A 22837-nucleotide genomic window follows, 5' to 3' on the forward strand; every position below is an offset into this window, starting at 1 on the left:
ATACCATGCAGTCAAACAAAACAAATCGTACTTTCGATTGTTTACAGTACCATTACATAGTGGTACATTCATCACCCAAATCAATCCCTGACACCTTCATTAGCACCCACACAAAAATAACAAGAATAATAATTAGAGTGAAAAAGAGCAATTGAAGTAAAAAAGAACACTGGGTACCTTTGTCTGTTTGTATCCTTCCCCTATTTTTCTACTCATCCATCCATAAACTAGACAAAGTGGAGTGTGGTCCTTATGGCTTTCCCAATCCCATTGTCACCCCTCATAAGCTACATTTTTATACAACTGTCTTCGAGATTCATGGGTTCTGGGTTGTGGTTTGATAGTTTCAGGTATCCACCACCAGCTACCCCAATTCTTTAGAACCTAAAAAGGGTTGTCTAAAGTGTGCATAAGAGTGCCCACCAGAGTGACCTCTCGGCTCCTTTTGGATTCTCTCTGCCACTGAAGCTTATTTCATTTCCTTTCACATCCCCCTTTTGGTCAAGAAGATGTTCTCCGTCCCACGATGCCAGGTCTACATTCCTCCCTGGGAGTCATATTCCACGTTACCAGGGAGATTCACTCCCCTGGGTGTCTGATCCCACGTAGGGGGGAGGGCAGTGATTTCACCTTTCAAGTTGGCCTAGCTAGAGAGACAGGGCCACATCTGAGCAACAAAGAGGCATTCGGGAGGAGGCTCTTAGGCACAACCATAGGGAGGCCTAGCCTCTCCTTTGCAGCAACCGTCTTCCCAAGGGTAAAACCTGTGGTAGAGGGCTCAACCCATCAAACCACCAGTCCCCTATGTCTGTGGTCATGTTAGCAACCATGGAGGTGGGGTAGGCGAATACCCCTGCATTCTTCACAGGCTCCTTAAGAGAGCACTACATCTTTTTTTTTTTCTTTGTTTTCTTTCTTTTTTTTTTTTTTTTTTTAACTTTCCCTTCTTTTTTAAATCAACTGTATGAAAAAAAGGTTAAAAAGAAAATAAACATACAATAAAAGAACATTTCAAAGAGACCATAACAAGGGAGTAAGAAAAAGACAACTAACCTAAGATAACTGCTTAACTTCCAACATGTTCCTACTTTACCCCAAGAAAGTTACCTAATATAGCAACATTTCTGTGAACTTGCTCCTACTATATCCATCAGAAATTAACAGACCATAGTCATTCCTGGGCATCCCCAGAACGTTAAATAGCTTATCTGTTCTTCTTGGATTATTGTTCCCCCTTCCTTAATTGTTCTCTATTGCTAGTTCCCCTACATTCTACATTATAAGCCATTTGTTTTACATTTTTCAAAGTTCACATTAGTGGTAGCATATAATATTTCTCTTTTTGTGCCTGGCTTATTTCGCTCAGCATTATGTCTTCAAGGTTCATCCATGTTGTCATATGTTTCACGAGATCGTTCCTTCTTACTGCCGCGTAGTATTCCATTGTGTGTATATACCACATTTTATTTATCCACTCATCTGTTGAAGGACATTTGGATTGTTTCCATCTCTTGGCAATTGTGAATAATGCTGCTATGAACATTGGCGTGCAGATATCTGTTCGTGTCACTGCTTTCCGATCTTCCGGGTATATACCGAGAAGTGCAATCGCTGGATCGAATGGTAGCTCTATATCTAGTTTTCTAAGGAACTGCCAGACTGACTTCCAGAGTGGCTGAACCATTATACAGTCCCACCAACAGTGAATAAGAGTTCCAATTTCTCCACATCCCCTCCAGCATTTGTAGTTTCCTGTTTGTTTAATGGCAGCCATTCTAATCGGTGTGAGATGGTATCTCATTGTGGTCTTAATTTGCATCTCTCTAATAGCTAGTGAAGCTGAACATTTTTTCATGTGTTTCTTGGCCATTTGTGTTTCCTCTTCAGAGAACTGTCTTTTCATATCTTTTGCCCATTTTATAATTGGGCCGACTGTACTATTGTCATTGAGTTGTAGGATTTCTTTATATATGCAAGATGTCAGTCTTTTGTCAGATACATGGTTTCCAAAAATTTTTTCCCGTTGAGTTGGCTGCCTCTTTACCTTTTTGAGAAATTCCTTTGAGGTGCAGAAACTTCTAAGCTTGAGGAGTTCCCATTTATCTATTTTCTCTTTTGTTGCTTGTGCTTTGGGTGTAAAGTCTAGGAAGTGGCCGCCTAATACAAGGTCTTGAAGATGTTTTCCTACATTATCTTCTAGGAGTTTTATGGTACTTTCTTTTATATTGAGATCTTTGGTCCATTTTGAGTTAATTTTTGTGTAGGGGGTGAGGTAGGGGTCCTCTTTCATTCTTTTGGATATGGATATCCAACTCTCCCAGCCCCATTTGTTGAAAAGACCATTATGACTCAGTTCAGTGACTTTGGGGGCCTTATCAAAGATCAGTCGGCCATAGATCTGAGGGTCTATCTCCGAATTCTCAATTCGATTCCATTGATCTATATGTCTATCTTTGTGCCAGTACCATGCTGTTTTGGCAACTGTGGCTTTATAATAAGCTTCAAAGTCAGGGAGTGTAAGTCCTCCCACTTCGTTTTTCTTTTTTAGAGTGTCTTTAGCAATTCGAGGCATCTTCCCTTTCCAAATAAATTTGATAACTAGTTTTTCCAAGTCTGCAAAGTAGGTTGTTGGAATTTTGATTGGGATTGCATTGAATCTGTAGATGAGTTTGGGTAGAATTGACATCTTAATGACATTTAGTCTTCCTATCCATGAACATGGAATATTTTTCCATCTTTTAAGGTCCCCTTCTATTTCTTTTAGTAGAGTTATGTAGTTTTCTTTGTACAGGTCTTTTACATCTTTGGTTAAGTTGATTCCTAGGTACTTGATTTTTTTAGTTGCTATTGAAAATGCTATCTTTTTCTTGAGTGTCTCTTCAGTTTGTTCGTTTCTAGCATATAGAAACATTACTGACTTATGTGCATTAACCTTGTATCCCGCTACTTTGCTAAATTTGTTTATTAGCTCTAGTAGGTGTATCGTCGATTTCTCAGGGTTTTCTAGATATAAGATCATATCATCTGCAAACAATGACAGTTTTACTTCTTCTTTTCCAATTTGGATGCCTTTTATTTCTTTGTCTTGCCGGATTGCCCTGGCTAGCACTTCCAGCACAATGTTGAATAACAGTGGTGACAGCGGGCATCCTTGTCTTGTTCCTGATCTTAGAGGGAAGGCTTTCAGTCTCTCACCATTGAGTACTATGCTGGCTGTGGGTTTTTCATATATGCTCTTTATCATGTTGAGGAAGTTTCCTTCAATTCCTACCTTTTGAAGTGTTTTTATCAAAAAGGGATGTTGGATTTTGTCAAATGCTTTTCAAGCATCTATTGAGATGATCAATTGATTTTTCCCTTTTGACTTGTTAATGTGTTGTAATACATTGATTGATTTTCTTATGTTGAACCATCCTTGCATGCCTGGAATAAACCCCACTTGGTCATGGTGTATGATTTTTTTAATGTGTCTTTGGATTCGATTTGCAAGTATTTTGTTGAGGATTTTTGCATCTATATTCATTAGGGAGATTGGCTGGTAGTTTTCCTTTTTTGTAGCATCTTTGCCTGGTTTTGGTATTAGATTGATGTTAGCTTCATAAAATGAGTTAGGTAGTGTTCCATTTTCTTCAATGTTTTGAAAGAGTTTGAGTAAGATTGGTGTCAGTTCTTTCTGGAAAGTTTGGTAGAATTCCCCTGTGAAGCCATCTGGCCCTGGGCATTTATTTGTGGGAAGATTTTTGATGACTGATTGGATCTCTTTGCTTGTGATGGGTTGGTTGAGGTCTTCTATTTCTTCTCTGGTCAGTCTAGGTTGTTCATATGTTTCCAGGAAATTGTCCATTTCCTCTACATTATCCAGTTTGTTGCCATACAGTTGTTCATAGTATCCTCTTATAATTTTTTTAATTTCTTCAGGATCTGCAGTTATGTCACCTTTTTCATTCATTATTTTGTTTCTATGGGTCTTCTCTCTTTTTGATTTTGTCAGTCTAGCTAGGGGCTTGTCAATCTTGTTGATCTTCTCAAAGAACCAACTTTTGGTGATATTTATCCTCTCTATTGTTTTTTTGTTCTCTATGTCATTTATTTCTGCTTTAATCCTTGTTATTTCTTTTCTTGTACTTGGTTTAGGATTGGTTTGCTGTTCATTTTCTAGCTTCTTCAGTTGATCCATTAGTTCTTTGATTTTGGCTCTTTCTTCCTTTTTAATATATGTGTTTAGTGCTATAAATTTCCCCCTTAGCACTGGTTTTGCTGCATCCCATAGGTTTTGGTATGTTGTGTTCTCATTTTCATTCGTCTCTATATATTTAGCAATTTCTCTTGCTATTTCTTCTTTAACCCACTGATTGTTTAGGAGTGTGTTGTTTAACCTCCAGGTATTTGTGCATTTTCTAAGTCTCTGATGGTTATTGACTTCTAATTGTATTCCATTGTGGTCAGAGAATGTGCTTTGAATAATTTCAATCTTTTTAAGTTTATTGAGGCTTGTTTTATGTCCCAGCATATGATCTATTCTGGAGAAAGTTCCATGAGCACTAGAAAAGTATGTGTATCCTGGTGATTTGGGATGTAATGTCCTGTATATGTCTGTTAAATCTAATTCATTTATCAGATTGTTTAGGTTTTCAATTTCCTTATTGGTCTTCTGTCTGGTTGATCTATCTATAGGAGAGAGTGATGTGGTGAAGTCTCCCACAATTATTGTGGAAACATCCATTGCTTCCTTTAGTTTTGCCAGTGTTTCTCTCATGTATTTTGTGGCACCTTGATTGGGTGCATAAACATTTACGATTGTTATTTCTTCTTGCTGAATTGCCCCTTTTATTAGTACGTAGTGGCCTTCTTTGTCTCTCAAAACATCCCTGCATTTGAAGTCTATTTTATCTGAGATTAATATTGCTACACCTGCTTTCTTTTGGCTGTAGCTTGCATGAAATATTTTTTTCCATCCTTTCACTTTCAGTTTCTTTGTGTCCCTGTGTCTAAGATGAGTCTCTTGTATGCAACATATTGATGGTTCATTTTTTTTGATCCCTTCTGCGAATCTATATCTTTTAATTGGGGAGTTTAATCCATTTACATTCAATGTTATAACCGTGAAGGCATTTCTTGAATCAGCCATCTTATCCTTTGGTTTATGTTTGTCATATTTTTCCCCTCTGTCTATTAATATCCTTTATTGTACCCATACCGAATCTCTTTAGTACTGAACCTTTCTCCAAGTCTTTCTGTCCTTTCTTTGTTTCTCTGTCTGTAGGGCTCCCTTTAGTATCTCCAGTAGGGCAGGTCTCTTGTTAGCAAATTCTCTCAGCATTTGTTTGTCTGTGAAAAATTTAAGCTCTCCCTCAAATTTGAAGGAGAGCTTTGCTGGATAAAGTATTCTTGGCTGGAAATTTTTCTCACTCAGAATTTTAAATATATCGTGCCACTGCCTTCTCGCCTCCATGGTGGCTGCTGAGTAGTCACTACTTAGTCTTATGCTGTTTCCTTTGTATGTGGTGAATTGCTTTTCTCTTGCTGCTTTCAGAACTTGCTCCTTCTCTTCTGTGTTTGACAGTGTGATCAGTATATGTCTCGGAGTGGGTTTATTTGGATTTATTCTATTTGGGGTTCGCTGAGCATTTATGATTTGTGTATTTATGTTGTTTAGAAGATTTGGGAAGTTTTCCCCAACAATTTCTTTGAATACTCTTCCTAGACCTTTACCCTTTTCTTCCCCTTCTGGGACACCAATGAGTCTTATATTTGGACGTTTCATATCATCTATCATATCCCTGAGGTCCATTTCGATTTTTTCAATTTTTTTCCCCATTCTTTCTTTTATGCTTTCATTTTCCATTCTGTCATCTTCGAAGTCACTGATTCGTTGTTCAACTTCCTGTAGTCTTGTACTATGAGTGTCCAGGATCTTTTTAATTTGGTCAACAGTTTCTTTAATTTCCATAAGATCATCCATTTTTTTATTTAGTCTTGCAATGTCTTCTTTATGCTCTTCTAGGGTCTTCTTGATTTCCTTTGTCTCCTGTACTATGGTCTCATTGTTCATCTTTAGTTCTTTGAGTAGCTGCTCTAGGTGCTGTGTCTCTTCTGGTCTTTTGATTTGGGTGCTTGGGCTTGGGTTATCCATATCGTCTGTTTTTTTATATGCTTTATAATTTTCTGTTGTTTTTGGCCTTGTGGCATTTGCTGAACTTGATAGGGTTCTTTTAGGATTTGTAGACCAATTGAAGTCCTTATCTCTAATTTATCAGATCTACAGCTTCGTGGAGTACACTTTCTCTAACTAACCAGCAGGTGGCGTCCATGAGCCACCTGTTCTCCACAAGCCAGTTCTCCCCTGCTTAGCCTTTTTGGTGAGTGGGGGAGTGAGTCTTGTGGGGTCCAATTGGTGTACCAAGCTTGCGTGTGTAGTTGGTGTTGCCTGCCCTGTGTATGGGGCGTGTTTCTGGGCAGTCAGGGAGGAGGGGGTGGCTCTAACAATCAAATCTCCCTGGTGATCCTAGAGTTTTAAAGCTGCTGCAATAGTCTAATCCTTCAGTTCAGTCCTGCCCCAGTTTGTCTCTGCCACTGACCCACAAGTCCTTGGTATTGGCGTATGGCTCCTGAGACTTGCAAGTGGGCCCCTCTTCCAGGCCGTGCACCCCGGGTCCTCTGTTGAGGGATGACTGTGCTATGTCACAGGTGAGTGCTGTCCCCCCATGGCAGTTCTGGGCTGCTGGGCTGTGTAGGGAGGCTCCCAGTCTGCTGAAATGATGGCTGAATGGGGCTTTGTTAATTCACACTGCTCTACCTTCCCAACTCTGGGACAATCAGCTGAGGTTGCAGGGAAGGCTAATGTCCACGCCCAGTTTTGTGGTGTGTGCCTGTTATTTGAAGCACTTCCGTTGCACTGGGTTGTCTGGGGCAGTTCTGGACTATGGGGCTGGCGATGGGCAGGAGTGTTTCCTGTCCACCAGGATGATGGCTGTGAGCGGACACCCCCCTTTTCTTGGGAAGTTGTGGTGTTTAGCGAATTTTCTCAGCCACTGGATTATTGCGTTTTGTCTCAGAGCTCTCCTAGTTCTGCTCTTGACTTGACCTGCCCAAATAGCAAGTCTTTGAAGCTTTCTGTATTGGGCTTCTTAGAGTAATTGTTTTAGAAAAAGAAAAAGGGATTAAAAAAAAAAAAAAAAGGGCCCTCCTCAGAGATCTAATGGGTTATTGAAATGCTAAGAGACAAAGCAACCAGGGCCATTAAGGAAAGGTCCACAGGGCAGAGAGATCAGCTTTTCTTCGGAATTTGCATATGCGCCTCAGGGCCCTTCCCCTTTCTATGTTCACCAGAACTCCAAAAATCCTCCGCTTTTATTTTGGAGTTTTTCGTGTTGTTTTTTTTCTATGCCTGTCTCCTCTCTGCTGGGCTGGCTGCTCTCAGATTCTCTGGTGTCTGGTCTCAGTCTATCTATGGTTGGAGTTTGGATCAGTAGAATGAGTTTCCGATAAGGGCTGCCACTGCAGTTCTCCCTTCTCCTTCCCGGAGCTGACAGCCCCTCCTCCCACGGGACTGAGCCTGGCAGGGAGGGGTGCGGGTCCCCTGGCCGCAAAAACTCACAGATTTCGCTGATCTCAGCAGTTCCACGCCCTCATGAGTGTTGTATGAAGTATGCCCAAAGTCAGATTGCTCTGTGGTGTCCAGTCCACGCAGTTCCTGGCTTTCTACCTACTTTCCTGGAGGAGTAACTAAAACATACAGCTCACCAGTCTGCCATCTTGCCCCGCCTCTCTGGGGCATTAATTCTTAAAACTAAAAAGTAGCTTTAAAATATTTAGAAGGGAATATGGGAGAATATTTTATGCATCTAGATAGGGAAGGATTTCTTAAACAACACAAAAAGCACAAATCATAAAGAAAAATATTGAAAATATTTTACTATTTAAAATTAACATTTCTTTCCACCCAAAGGACCCCATAATAAAATGAAATGACAAGCCCTTAGCTGAAAGATGTTCCGGTTTGCTAATGCTGCCATTATGCAAAATACCAGAAATGAATTGGCTTTTATAAACGGGATTTATTTGGTTACAAATTTACAGTCCTAACTCCATAAAAGTGTCCAAACTAAGGCATCAAAAAGAGAATACCTTCACTGAAGAAAGGCTGATGGCATCTGGAACACCTCTGTCAGCTGGGAAGGCATGTGGCTGGCACCTGCTAGTCCTTTGTTCCCAAGTTCTGATTTCAAAATGGAATTCTCCAAAATGCCTCTGGGTTTCCATCTCTCTTAGCCTCTTCCACTCCTGTGCATCTAACTGTCTGTGGGTCCTCTTAGTTTCTCTGGGGCAAACTCTGGGCTACCATCTCTTAGCTTAGCATCTCCAGATGTCCTTCTGTCTGCATCTCCAAGCATCAGCTTTCAACAGCTTTCTCCAAAATGTCTCTCTCAGCTGCTCTCCAAAATGTCCCTCTCTTATAGGACCCCAGTGATTCAAAAGATCCACCCTGAATGGGCGGGGCCCATATCTCCATGGAGCTAATTTAATCAAAGTTCTGGCCCACAGCTGATTGAGTCACATCTCCATGGAAACACTAATCAAAAGATTAATGTCTGCCCTCAGAAGATTGCATCAAAGAATACGGCTTTTGGGGGGAACATAATATATCCAAACCAGCACAGAAGATATGTGCAAAACATATAACCAACAAACCAGTAGTATCCAGAAAATATAAAGAACTCCTGAAAATCAGTAAGAAAAAGACAATCCAATAGAAAAACAGTCAAGACCTATGAGAGGCATGTCCACAGAAGAGAAAGTGTGACTCGCCAAAAATGTACAAAGAATTGCCTGACCTGATTAGTATAGTCAGAGAAATTAAAAATAAAAGTGCCCTGAGATACTACCTCCCTCTTACTAGGTGGACGAAACTTAAGTTCAGCCAATACTCTGTGTTGGCAAGAATGTGGAGGAACTGGATTTCTTATGGACTGTTGGTTGGATAATAAATTGATGTAAACATTTTGGGAAAACTTTTTGGTAGGATCTTGTAAAGTTGAAGACGTTCATGTTCTATGACCCAGCAATTCATTCTGACGGGATGTACTCTAGAGCAGTGTTCTCAACCAGAGGTGAGTTTGCTCTCTGGGGACATTTGGAAATGTCCGGAAACATGTTTGGTTGTCACATCTCCTGGGCGGGGGGTGGGGAGGGTGGCTGCTGCCGGCTCCAGTGGGTGGAGGCCAGGGATGCTGCTAAACATCCTACAGTGCACGGGACAGCAGCCCCCACCCCCACCACCCAAGAATTATCCTCCTGTCAACAGTTCTGCTATTGAGAAATCCTGTTCTAGAAATTTCTTGTCTACATGCATTAGAAGACAAGAGTGCAAGTGTTCATAGTAGTGCTGTTTAAATTGAAAAAAAGAAAATCATCCAAATGCCTATCCAAAGTTCAGCTACACATATCAAAATGGATGGAGTTTAAAGAATTAATATTAAGTGAAAAATGTGGAAATTATATATATATTTAGTGTGATTCCAAGCACATGAAATTAGAGAAAGATAAACACATACTCGGGAATACGGCTACCATTTGGGGAGAGGGATACAGGAAGCTCCAACAACATCACTAATGTTTTGTTTCTTCAGCTGGATGGGGGGATAATCTGGTGTTGGTCTTATTGTTTTTTATTCCTTGAAAGTGTCAGGCACTTGTGCTGAGCCTCACATGCATCAACCCTTTTAATCCCCACCCAAAGTGATGAGCTATTTCTCACAGCATAACTCCATTTTAGAGGTGAGGAAACGGAGGCATGTAAAGGTTCAGTGACTTGCCCGGCTAGCAGGTGGCAGAGCTGGATCCAAACCAGGCAGCCTGGCTCCCGGGGCAGCATGCAGTCGCCACTGCCCTCCACCCTGTAAAGAGCAGGCACCTCCAGTTCTGGCCTTGCTGCAAATCCCTTCTTCATCCTCCTAAGTGAACATCCATCTCAGAGATGGGGACCTCGCTTGGTGTCAGGGAAAGCAGCTTTGGATGCAGACAGACTCTGGGCTCTGACATTTGGCAGCTGAGCGTCCTTGATACATTACTCCCTGGCCTCGGACTGCTCGTCCTTGATTAGAATAGCAGTGGAACCTGTTCTATGGTGACCACGAGCTGGCAGGGGCATGGACGGGGAGAAGCCGAGGGACAAGGGACGTGGTGGGGGCTGGGATCTCTCTCAAACACTCTTAAAAGCAAAGCATATTTAAAAAATTTAAATCGTTCAATAGTTTCTGAAATAAAAACAAAACAAAAACCCTCACTGGGAGGGTCCTAGTGACAAGTTCACGTGGGCATGTCATTCTGAAAATCTTGCAAAAGTGAGATATTTTAACCACAGTGAGTTTCATCGCCTTCCGGCTTCCTGTCGCCGCACTTCCCCTCCTGTTGGGGGTGCTGGGCTGCCAGGGCGTGCAGGGGGTGGGGGAAGTCGAGGGGAAGCTGAGTTTTGGGGATACCTTTGGTTTGGGTTTAGTGGGGTATGTTTGTATGGTTTGCAGGTGATTTGTGTATGTCAAGTTAATTGGTCGCTGACCAGGTGTACTGGCTTCCGGGGGGCCTCTCCCCACACTGTGCCAACTTGTGGGCATCGGGACATGGACGTGGGCTATCGAGCCTGGTGCCGGACATATATGGGAAGAGAGGAGACACGAGTTTTGCAATGTAATTCTCCTAAAGTTTAGTGCTAGTTTATATATGAAAGAATGATAGAGATTTTACCAACATTCCTAAGAATATACATGTATATTACCAATAATGAGTTATGAGGTGAAAAGAGATTTTAACCAAAATTAAAAAAATTGTGGTCGCAGTTGATTCGTCTGGGGTGGGGGGTGGCGGCCGGTTGCTAAATCCTAGGCTCCCAGGATTGCTCGGAGGGTACCGGCGGCGGGGGCTCTTTCCCGGAGGCGAGGGCGAGGCAGGGGACTTGGCCAGGTCCCCTGCGGGGTGGCGTGCAAAGTATGGAGGGCGGCGAGAAAGGAACAGGCGGGACACGGTTCTTTTAGGGTGAAGAAGCCAAGAGAGTTTATTAGGGGAGAGTACAAGCTTATATCGGGCGTTTAGAGGGCGGGGTAGCTGTAGAGGTTAAAGGCTTGGATTGGTTCTGAGAGGGCGCGGAGGTTGATTGAAAAGGGGCGAGAGTTGCTCCGGTAACGGTGTCTGGCAACAATGTATGCGCACTGGTGGTAATGGGAGTTGCACTGGCAACGGGGAGTGTCCGGGCAAGATAAGGGGGTGGGGAAAAGGCGGTTCCCTCCGGCAAGCCTCCCCTAACAGTGTTATTTTGGGTGAGGAAATGGGGCCTGCCTCCGGCCTCACTTTCCCAGGCCCGGGGGGCTGTGGAGGGCGCTGTCGCCCGTGCCCACCACCCTCCCCAGGGGCTGATCAGGTTCCCCAGCCCAGGCCCGCCAAGTTGAAGCACGTAATCAGTGTCCCGCAAAAAATAATTTTCATCAGCCACATTAGAGTAGTACTACGAATTATCTTTCTATTTTCTCCATAGAAAAAACATTGCAAAATCCATTGTATATAAAAAGGATGAAGCCAAAAAATGCAGAAAAAGATACTCTAAAGGTGGGTGTTAGGTAGTTAATTAATAAAATTATGATATTAGTTTTCTGGATTTTGTAATGTTTGTGATATTTGTCAACTGAAAACATTTTTTAAGTTGTGATTGAAAAAATTATTCTAAATAAATATTCATGTTTGTACCTAATTTTGTATTAGTATTCTTCTTCTTAAATGGAAACCCCCAAATTGTAGAAGCTCCGGGTCCCACATGACCTGGACCCCTCACTGCTGGTTACCTGCTCAAAATCTACTCCTTGCCTCTTCCTCACCAACATTACCCTGATTTTGTTTCAGGGAGCAATATGCCCTCCTTTAGAAGAAATGATTTCCCAGCATTCTCTAAAGCTAGAAGTGGCCATGTGACTCCATTCTGGTCAATGAAATAAAGCACAGCTCTCTGCAGGGAGCTTCTAGGACTTCTAACTTGGTTGGGGTGTACCTTTTACCCTTCTCCTTGACTGGAAGAGTGCTGTGATGGTGGGTGAGAGGGCAGCCACTTTGCTACTGTGAGGAGCCTATGAGGAAGAAGCTTATATACTGAGGATGAAGGAGAGAAAGAGAATGAAGCGAAGGACTGCTGACCTTTGGATTTCTTGTTAAGCAAGAAAAAATAAATATTTAATTTGTTTAAACCATTGTGTATTTGGGAGTTTGATTACTCTACAGCCAAACATAATCTCTAACTCATCACACATCAGTAGGTGCTCAATAAATGCTTAATCCCTTCTCTGTGTATCCTCTTCCTCATAACACTTCTCAAGGAACTTGAAGAGAGCCATCAAGTTCTCGCACCCTAATCTGCACCCTACTTGATACTAGGATCATTTCCACAAATATTGTTCAGTAACTCCTGGGTGCCAGACACACTGCACCATGTGCTACGGAGTCAGAAATGACCAAATCTGCTCTTAAACTGAGGCCAAGAACAAGAAAATAATTACAGTTGGGTGGGATAGTGCAATAACAGGAGTGAGTAAAGGCCTGGCAGCTCGAGGAGGGAGTGAGGGATGGCTGGGGAGAGGCAGGAGGGCTCACAGAAGAGCCAGTGTCAAACACCACCTCCCATCTTACCCCTGGTCTCCGAGGGTGTCGCTGCACTTCCAGCCCTCAAACATCCCAGAGCCCATCTTGGATGCTGTCTAGTCCACGAAGTCACACCTGGTTGATCTGAACCACATGAACCTCCCATTGACTGCATTCTCCACCTCCAGTGCTCCATCTCCTGTGGCTCACCCCCCACCCCATTGCTCCAGCACAAAGCTGGACCCCATCCCTGACACCTCCTCCCCACTGCTTTTGCCCAAGCCATCGGCAAGTCCTTTGATTCTACCGCTAAACCTCTCTGGTGCTCCACTTCCCCTTGCCAGCAAAACTTGCCCGTTTGCTTTGTCTACACTTGCCAGCTTGCATCTACACTCGCCTCCTTCCATCCTCCCTCCACAAGGCAGCCAGAGAATCCATTTATGAGAGTCTTCAATCTGTTCACAAATATTCCAGTACTTACTTCCTCCTCCTTGGAATATGGGGGGTTCTGAACTTCTCCACCCTGTTTGGGGACGGTCAAATGACTTGCTTTGGCTAACGAAATGTGGACGAAAGTGATGTGTGCTCTCCCAGGTGGAAGCTTTAAAGGCCAGTACAATTTGCCACATTTCATTCATACTGCTGTGCTGGCTGTGGATGCCAGGCTGTGACAGAGCCTCCATCAGCCTGGCTCCGGGTGTGACTACACCAAGCAGAGCCTGGCTGAGCAGGTGAGATGCATAGTGTGACTGAGAAATAAGCCAGTGAGATTTGGGGTTTCTTTGTCACTGCAGCTTAACATAGTTTATCCTGACTGGCACATTTCTAAAATGTACATCTGACAGCGATCCAGCCACCCCATTCACTGGTGAGACAGCCTGAAGGTAAACTCCAAATTCTTCCCCATAGCCTACAGACCCTGCCCACCTTCCCTTCCCCACCTTTTGCCACTCTCCCACTCACTGCTGTGTGCCTGAGACGCACCAGCTGTCTTCTAGATTCTCAAATATGCCACCCTTTCCTCCAGGCAGGGACTGGAGGATGCTCTTCCCTTCCTCCTTTCCAGAACGGGAGGCGGTGGCTCAGGCCTTGCTGGTCCCGGCCCTACCCCTAGATCTTAGTGACCACCTGCCACCTAGGAGGAGCTCTATAGACAATGAATGAATCTGAATGAAAGAAGGAAGCCTTGCCCAGCTAAATCCTACTCCCTCTTCCAGTCTCAGCTTGACCCCACAGCATTCATCCACCTTGGTCTGGGGATGCGGTTTTGCCGCCCTGAAGAGTATGACCGCAGGAGCAGACCCCGGGTTCGGATCCCAGCTCTGCAGCTCACTAGCTCGAACATTTCGCTTTCACCTCTGATCTTGGGATTTTGCATCCACAGAAAGGGGGAGATAGAGTAGCCGAGGTCGCCGTGTCTTCCTTCGCCTCGGATCTCCCTGGGATGGCAGAGTCCTGCGTTACCCCCCCCCCCAAGGGGTGAGCCCCCTGAGGACAGGGCAGCAGTTAGGACAGACCTGCGGGCTAAACGAGCTTCAAGGGGCCCCCAGCCCTGATGAGAGCCTGAGAGCCCCTCCCGGGGGCAGCTCCGAACGGGCGAGGGGCCCAGGTCCCCCAGCGCGGCGGGGGACGCCCACCCGCGGGACCCCAGCAGTCCCCCGACGCCCGGCCGCGGGTCCCACTGCGCACGCTCCCGCACCTCTGCAGAACCGCTCCCGGCCTCGGCCCGGGGCGGGGGCGGGGCGAGCGCCGGGCCCGCCTCCCTGACGAGCGGGAGGGCCGACCAATCGGAGCGGCGCCCCAGGGGAGGGGCGGGGCCGGGTCGGAGCCGGGCGCCGGGCGGCCGCGGGAGCTGCAGCCACCAGCTAGCGGCACGCGCCGGCCGGTCCCCGGGAGCATCGTCGTCCGCGCCGCCGCCCCGCGACCCCCGCCCCGCGGAGCCGCGCGCGCCCCTGCACGCCGGCCTCCTTTGCTTTATACGGATTTTTTTTGGGCATGCATTCGTTTTCTGTTCCGTTTTGTCCTTTTTAAGGCGACGGTGTAGGCTCGGGGCGGGGAGGGGGCGGCCGGAGGATGCGGCGCGGGGCTGCGCCCCCCGCGCCCCCCGCTGTTGTCCCGCTGGGGCCTGAGCGTCCAGCAGGTGGGTGCAGGTGCGCCGTGGGGGTGCGGGAGGCGCGGGCTGGCCGAAGGGGACGCTCGGAGCCCGCGACTGATGGGCGGACCCGGCGGCCGGGGACGCGGTGACCGGTGCCGCCCCGCCCCATCGCCCACCTTCCCCTCCTCCAGCCCTCGCGCTCCCTCCCGAGCCCCCTTTCCACTCCCGCAGCCCACCTCGGTGGGCCCCTACCCTGTCGTACCCAACCCCCACCCCTCCCCAAATCTCTTTCAACACCGCCCAGTCCGAGGACTCCGTCCTGCCTCCCTCCCCACGTTCCCTCCCCATCCCGTCCCCGCCCCCCTCTGTCTCCCTCACGCCACCCCCGTTTCCACTCCTCCCCGCATTCCGCCCCCGAGCCGAGGAGGGGGAGGAGGGGCCCACCCGGTGTCGCCGGGGAGTGGCGCGGGGGGCGTGGCCGGCCGGTCCCCTCCGCGTCCTCCTTTGGGTGGGCCAGGTCCTGCGGGTCCCCGCGAGGTGGCACCGAGGACAGGGCGGGGAGGGCGAGGCCGCCACCCCCAGGACACGCACAGCACACGCCGCCGCCGCCCTGCCACGCACAGCCCCGCGGCTGCTCCGCCCACGTGGGCGCCGGGGAGGAGGCAGGTAAGATGCGAAGAAAGGCTGGTACCCACCCTGCTGCCCGGCCGGCGCGCCCTGGGCGCATCCGCCTCCGGAGAGGGCAGGCGGGGATTGGCTCCCGCGGTGCCCGCACCTAGCCGGGCGCCTGCGTTCAGGCCGGCGGCCTCCCCCGCCTGCGTTCGGGCTCCGCGGCCTGGCGCCCGCGCCCCTCTCTGCCTGGCTCCATCCTCCCCGCTGCGGGCTCCAGAGGAGCAGGGATTGCCATCCCTGACAGAGGCCGCTTGCCAGACAGGAGCCTTTCGCCTTAGAAGCCTCGTCCACCCCCCGCTCCACCCGGGCGTCCGCCGCTCTCCTGCCCACTTGCCGGCCTCGGCTCTCCGCCAACCTCCGCCCGGTGCTCGAGGCTCCAGCGATACTGTGTCCGACGGCTCCCCCTCCCCCGCACCCGCACCTCTCCACGCACACTGCCCTTGGCCTTTTGCTGGTGCTGTTCGTTCCCTCTCCGAGAAGCCTTCCTCATCCGGCCGGCTCCTTCCAGACCAAGGTCAGGGAGAGCCCCTTACGCGCCTGAGCGTCCTCCATGACAGACAACATCGCCCTGTGCTGCCGCTAGCTGATGGCCTCTGCCTCCCCCACCAGACGAGGAGGTGGGCCCGGGAGGGCAGGAGCAGCCTCTTCTGTCCCTCTGACCTCAGTGCCTTGCACAGGGCTCTGCCCGCAGTGGATACTGGACAGCAGGGGCCTTCTCTGAACACAGGGTGCCCCTCAGGTGTGAGGGCGAGACAGGGGGAGGAGCTGGCTTCTGGGTGGACCCTGGGCAGGTAGGTGGCAGTGCCATTCCCCCAGATGGGCAAGGAGGAGGGGTTGGTCTGGGGCCTTGTGGTCATATACCCATCTGCCTCAATTGCTCCCCAGCAGGGCGCCCTCACCCACTAAGGGAGGTTCCTGGAGTGCTGCAAACTTGTTGAGACTCGACACCTGTCTGTGAGCTGAGCATCTCTGCTGCAGAGTCTGGGGGTGACTGTCACCTTGAGTCTTTTCATAGCAAGGGAATCCACAAAGGGTTTCAGCGTGGGACCAAAGATCATTGCCACTTGGCTTCATCAGGAAGCATCTGCGGTTCCTACTGCCCACGGCTGCCCCAGCAGAGAGCCTGGCTCTCGATTCCTCTCTCACCTGCTTCTCTTCCCCAGCCCACCTCTCCCCACTGCACACCTCCGTCCCAGCCACATGGGGCACTGCTCTGTTCTCAGGCTTCCACACTTAGGTTTTTTCCCGCAGGCTGTCCCCCCCCTTCCCCTTCCTCTTCCTCCTCTTCCTCCTTTTCCTCCTCTTTTTCTCCTTCTCCTTCTCCTTCTCTTCCTCCTCCTCCTCCTTCTTCTCCTTCTTCCTCCCTGGAAATGTCCCCCACCTCTTGTCTGGTCTGGAGAGCTCCTATTCCTATGATAAAGCCCAGCTGTCTTGGTATTTTCTTCTGTGGTTTTCCCTGACTCCACTGAACAGATTGAGTGGTTTTCTTACCTGGGCTCTCCCACAACTTTATATACATCCAGGATGATATTTCGTGTAGGTTTTCTTTAAGCAGACCTTGCCCACTAGCAACTGGGGCTCCTCCACTTTGGGGAGCCCCCAGCCCCAGGCACTGCAATCCCGGCAGGTGCAGTGAGTGAGAGAGAGGCTGACGCCCCTTGGCCTGGCCAGGCAGGATGTCGGCTGTGTGAGGAGCTGGCAGGCGCGAGGCCCCCTCTCTCGGGGCGGGAGTTCGGGGCTGGGGGCTGAGCGGCAGAAGGAACCATGTTTGAGAGGCCCGCGGAGCGCTGCTGCGCATTCATTACAGCTGTTTAGCTCCCCGGGAGAGGAGCCCCCCTGCAGGCTTGGGACCCAGACTCCCCAGGCTCCCTTTGGGGCCCGCCCCTCCCTCAGCAGGGTCTTGGGCAAGTCCCTCCCACTGGGCAGGGGTGACCGCTGTGTCTGGTTCTCCTCCCCTGGGTGGTGCGCTGACCTGGGGCTCACCTGTGGCCTGACCCTTACCCCTGGGCACTGCTGGGCAAGAGGAGATGCTCTTGGAGCCTCCATTTCCTGTAAAAATGGGGGCGCTGCTCTCTCTTTGGCTGGATTGGGGTGAAGATGGGCGATGTGGCACGTGGACACAAGAGGCATTTAATAAGTGGTCACGATTATGAGGCAGTGTGTGATGAGTGGTTTAAAAACCAGTCGTTTGGCTCCAGTCAGAGGCCCTCCTTTGTCTGCTAGCTGAAATCAGCTGATCAGTGAAGTGTTCGGTAACCGGGATGGAATATGATGGAGGGGGTGCTGTGTTGGCCAGTGTGGATTGTGGGGACCCAGGCAAGGAGGCTCAAGAACCCTGTCTGAGCACCCTGACTTCAGGGCTCAGTGGTGCAGGCTGCCTCCCCACTCCCCAGGATACTTGCCTGGTGTACCAATTCCATCCCAGACTTCTTTCCTGCTCAGTTAGAGGGGTGTAGGCAGTTCTGGTAATTTCCACCAGGTTCCTAGGAAAACTCTTCATTGAGCCAATGGTGTAAGTAGTGGCCGCCGGCTGAGCTGAGGGGTGCAGGGGCTGGGCTGGAGGTGCTGTCTTGAGGGCCAGTTCAGGCCCTACTGGCTGTGTGACCTTGTGCAGGTCACTTAACCTCTCTGAGCCTTGGTTCCGTTTTCTTGAGAATGTGAATGATGTTCACATAAGAAAAATAGCTGTCATTGCTAAAACTCACCCTTCTGCCACCAAGTATTTAATTTAAGCTGCATGGTGTCACTCAGGGTGAGGAGGAAGTTTGCCACCTGATGAGGAGGAGTGGAGTCTCAGGGCAGTGAGGGGACGGCAGCCTCTAGAGAGACAGGCTGAGCCTGCAAGTGGTTCTCTCTCACTCCAGAGCTTGGGGGTCACCCCATATGGCACATTGGCTTGCAGTGGAAAGAATTCCTTCCAGGGCCACTGGGAGAAATCAACCAGAGAAGGCTTTTTAGAGCTTTGAAGGAGCAGCACGTGATGTCAGTGGCAGTAGTAGCAGTTGGCATTTTGCGGTAAACAGTGTCAGTAAAGGACAGCAAGGCTGGCCGGCTGGGGTGGGGGGGCCTCAGAGTCCTTGCTTGGCCCTGGATGCCTTCAGAAAATGTTTTCTTTCCTCACTCCTTTCCAAGGCTTGGGGGACAGGGCAGGGATCACTGGCCAGGAGGGAGGGGCGGGGACAGGGAAGGGGGTCCCCAGGGCTCTCTTGCTCTGAAGGACAGGGCTTTGCACCCCTCCTGCAGGAGGTGGGACGGGGAAAATGAGGAAGGGGGTGGCAGGTGTGGGGTGGGGGAGTAGCCAAGGATGTAATTGCCACCTGGTTCGGAATCTTATCCCTGAAGGTCAGAGAGAGGGTGGAGCATGCAAGGACCCGGGGTTGGGGGCAGCTCAGAATGAGGGAGGGGTGGGGGCTCAGCTCTTGCTTTTGGTGTTAGTATTTATTTTTGGAATTCCAATAAGTATTGCACTTCTCATATGTCTATGGAAGTGAATTGAAATTAATGCCATTTTTCTAAATTTCTGAACTATAACAGTTAACATTTACTAAGCATGGACTGAATTCCAGGGTGTTTGCCAGGGGTCAGCAAGTTAGGGCCCGCCACCTGCTTTTGTAAATAAAGTTTTATTGGAACACAGCGATGCCAACTTATGAACATATTATCTGGGGCTGCTACACTGGCAGAGTTGAGCAGTTGCCACACAGACCCATAAAGCCAAAAACACTGACTGTCTGCCCCTTCCAGAACGAGTTTGCCGCCCCCCTGGCCTGTGCTATCCTTGCCATGACTGGGCTCATTCGGTCTTCGGCACAGGCTCCCGGGGAAGGGACCCCTGTGTGTCCCACTTGTCGACGGTCACAGAGAGTCTCCAAGCTGCCCAAGGTCACGGCCAGGAGGGGGAAGGCTGGGATTTGAACCCAAGCAGCCCTCATTCTTAACCACTGCCCAAAGGTGCCGCATGTCAGTTGGGTAGCACCAGGCTGACATTGGTGTTGTCACTATGTCACTATTTAGCAGAGACGGTTTTTTCCCCCTAGCACATTGTTGCCTCCCATTATTTATTTATTATTTTTTAAAAAAATCAGTTTTATTGAGATGTATTTGCATACCATAAATCATCCATGGTGTCCAATCAACTGTTCACAGTAACATCATATAGTTGTGCATTCATCACCCCAATTTTTGAAATTTTCCTTACACCAGAAAGAATAAAAATAGGAATAAAAAGTAAAAGTAAAAAAGAACACCCAAACCATCCCCCCCATCCCACCCTATTTTTTATTTAGTTTTGTCCCCATTTTTCTACTCATCCATCCATAGACTGGATAAAGGGAGTGCGATCAACAAGGTTTTCACAATCACACCTTCACCCCATGTAAGCTACGTAGTTATGCAGTCATCTTCAAGAATCAAGGTTACTGGGTTGCAGTTTGGTAGTTTCAGTTATTTCCTTCTAGCTATTCCAATACATTGAAAACTAAAAAGGGTTGTCTGTATAGTGCATAAGAATGCCCTCCAGAGTGACCTCTTGACTCCATTTGAAATCTTGCAGCCACTGAAGCTTTATTTTATTTTTCTCTCCCCCTCTTTTAGTCAGGAAGCCTTTCTCAATCCCATGATGCCGGGTCCAGGCTCATCCATCCCCAGGAGTCATGTCCCGTGTTGCCAGGGAGATTTACACCCCTGGAAGTCATGTCCCACAAGGGGGGAGGGCAGTGAGTTCACCTGCCAAGGTGGCTTAGAGAGAGTGGCCACATCTGAGCAACAAAAGAGGTTCTCTGGGGATGACTCTTGGGCACCATTGTAAGTGGGCTTAGCTTCTCCTTTGCAGTAACAAGCTTCATAAGGGTGGAGGTGGTTTTGACCCTGAGTTTGAATCCTGTCCTTGTCATTTATCAGTGAATCTCAGACCAGCCTCTGGACCCCTCTGAACCCCCTGCTGCTCAGTTTCCTCATTTGTGGAATGGGGTAACCCCAATCCCTGTTCCCCAAATTACACGGTTGTGGGGATGAAATCCTGGGGCAGTGGTGAAGGGCATCCTACCATCAGTGGACAGGACCTTTGGGACTTGCCCCTCGGGCAGCCACCCCCATTTAATCGGGCCCACCCCCCGCCTGTGTTAGGCCAGCCAGGCCCTCTCCGCCTGGCCCGTGGTGGCCTTTGGGTCCTTTCCCGCTCCTGGCAGCACCCCAGTGGCCTTCCTGAGTCTCCCAGCTCCTGACCAATCCCCGGAGGACCCAGGCCCTATGTGAGCCCAGGCCGCCTGCTCTTCTCCCTGGGCACCTGCACTTTGTCCCCAGGGCCACTTCTAGGAATGAGAGTAGGTTGTTTGTGTGGTCAGGCCTGGGATGCCAGGAGCTGCTCGCTGTGCCAGCCGTGCCCCTGTGTGTGCCAGGCCGGAGGACAGCACTAGCAGGAGTCACCATGTCTGCTGTCCTTTGAGGCAGGAGCCTGGGGCCCATCTGGTGTCTGGCCCCGTGGGAGGGTGTCCTGCTTCCCTGGAGGAGTGGATAGTGGATGTCAGGCGTGGCCAGGCAGCGTGGCCTTCCATGTCTTCTCTAAGCCCTGCAACCCCCATCTTCTCCCTGCTCCCACCATCCCCTGTTGCTGGTAGAAGCTGTTCTCTCATATCCAAGGAATGAATTTGACCCTATCTGCTTGCTTGGATGCTGGGATTTTATTGAACAGGATCACAGCCTAGCTCTTCCTTTGAAGCAATTATTTTTTCAAAAATTAACAATGTGTTTTCCTTTTTGTTATCGAAGGAAAGAAAAATTCACACGACATAAAATTAACCATTTTAATGCCTGCAGTTCAGTGGCATTTAGTACATTTACAGTGTTGTGCAATGTTGCTTCTAGTTCTAAACCATTTTTATCACCCCAAAAAGAAACCCCGTACACTTTAAGGTGTCACTCCTCAATCCTCCCCACCGCATCCCCAGCCCCTGGCAACCGCACATCTGCTTTCTGTCTCTATGGATTTGTCTGTTCTGGCTGTTTCTTAGGCCTGGAATCGTACATATGTGACCTTTTGTGTCTGCTCCTTTCACTTAGTGTTGGGGATTGAATTATGTACCCCAGGAAAACATGCTCCTCATCTTAATCCTTTCCCGTGGTGTGAGCCCATTGTAAATAGGACCTTTTGAAGATGCTATTTTCAGGTAAGGTGTGGCCAACCGAATCAGTTTGGGCTTTAATCCGGATGACGGAGGCCTTTAAGGCAGGATGAAACTCAGACCTGGAGAGAGGGGCCCCCGGGAGGTGGAAGCCAACAGAACCGGGAAGGGAGGGGAGAAGCTGCCGTGTGCATCGCCAGGGAACCCCGAAGACTGCTGGCAGCCAGAAGATACTGACCCTGGGAGGGAGCCAGCCTTTTAGCCTCGGAAACCAGGAGCCAGTTAGTTCCTATTGCTGAGCCAACCCAGGGTATGGTATTTGTTTTAGCAGCTGGGAGACGAAAATACTTAATATAATGTCTCTGCGGTTCATCCACCTTGTAGCATGTGTCAGAACCTCATTCCTTTTTGGTGTCTGAGTGATGTTGCACTGGGTGGATGCACCCCATTTTGTCTCTCTGTCCATCTGCTGGTGGACCCTTGGGCTGTCCCTACCTTCTGGACACTGCAGGTGAATAGTTTGGAGCTGTTTGGCCCCGGGGCTGTGGCTGCCCAGCTCTGCCCACTCTCTCCCCCCGCTGCTCAGCCTTTCCTCAGTGTGTCCTCTCAGCACTGGTGGGGGCTGCCTCCTCCCTGCCGGGCACTGTGCTGGGAGCTTCTGAAATCCAGAGTGAGCTGTCGGTTCCTCCTTTTCCAGCCAAGGGCGAGGGAGTGCCCCGAGGTGGGAGGGACACGGTGGGGACAGCCGGGCATGGCCCTGGCTGCTTCCTGCCAGTTCCTAGAATGTACCGGACTCATGTCCTGCTCAGAGCATCCACGCTTTGCCAGTCTGTCTATCTGGAACCTCCGTTCCCTGCCATCACCAGACCCGGCTTCTTTCCATCTGTGATGTCTCGGCTTCAACTTCCCCTCCTTGGAGAGGTTTTCCTTGGCTGCTTCCCCGTTCACTCTTCTACCCTTCGGCCCCTGACTCTGCTGAGTCTGTGGGATCTGGGTGGATTTTGGTTGCTTCCTCCCCTGTTACCAGTCTCCCCCACCAGAAGCTGGAATGGAGGTACCGCGAGGGCAGGGCCACGGCCTGTCCGGCTTCTCTCGTCTCCCAGCCCCGGGCCCCCACTTGGTCCCTATTAGATACTTGGTAGGTGATGGTCGTCATTGTTTGGAGTCGGCTGTGAATTCACTGCCCAGCTCTGCCTTGCCAGCTGTGTGATCTCGGGCAACTCACTCCATCTTTCCGGGTTTCACTCTCTTCTTCTGTTAAACATGGATAATGCCTTAACCTTGGAGGTTGGGAGCAGGGTCAAAAATACGCACTGGTTTGCAAAGACGCAGT

The 22837-nt window shown here is 49.1% G+C and overlaps 1 protein-coding gene across 9 annotated transcripts in view; it reads left to right on the forward strand.

The window, feature by feature from the left end:
- Positions 1-14459: 14459 nt before the first annotated feature.
- JAKMIP1 (janus kinase and microtubule interacting protein 1) overlaps positions 14460-22837 on the forward strand; it is a 194557-nt gene continuing 186179 nt past the window's right edge. For 8 of the 9 annotated variants that reach the window (XM_037829363.1, XM_037829359.1, XM_037829358.1 and 5 more), the window contains exon 1: positions 14460-14758. The gene's annotated coding sequence lies outside the window, so the exon portion shown is untranslated. Of the gene's footprint in view, positions 14759-15391; positions 16177-22837 lie in introns of those variants that run through there. The other variant, XM_037829356.1, reaches the window with a different exon arrangement.

Source organism: Choloepus didactylus, chromosome 3 (genome assembly GCF_015220235.1).
Source record: "Choloepus didactylus isolate mChoDid1 chromosome 3, mChoDid1.pri, whole genome shotgun sequence".
Classification (NCBI taxonomy): Eukaryota; Metazoa; Chordata; class Mammalia; order Pilosa; family Megalonychidae; genus Choloepus; species Choloepus didactylus.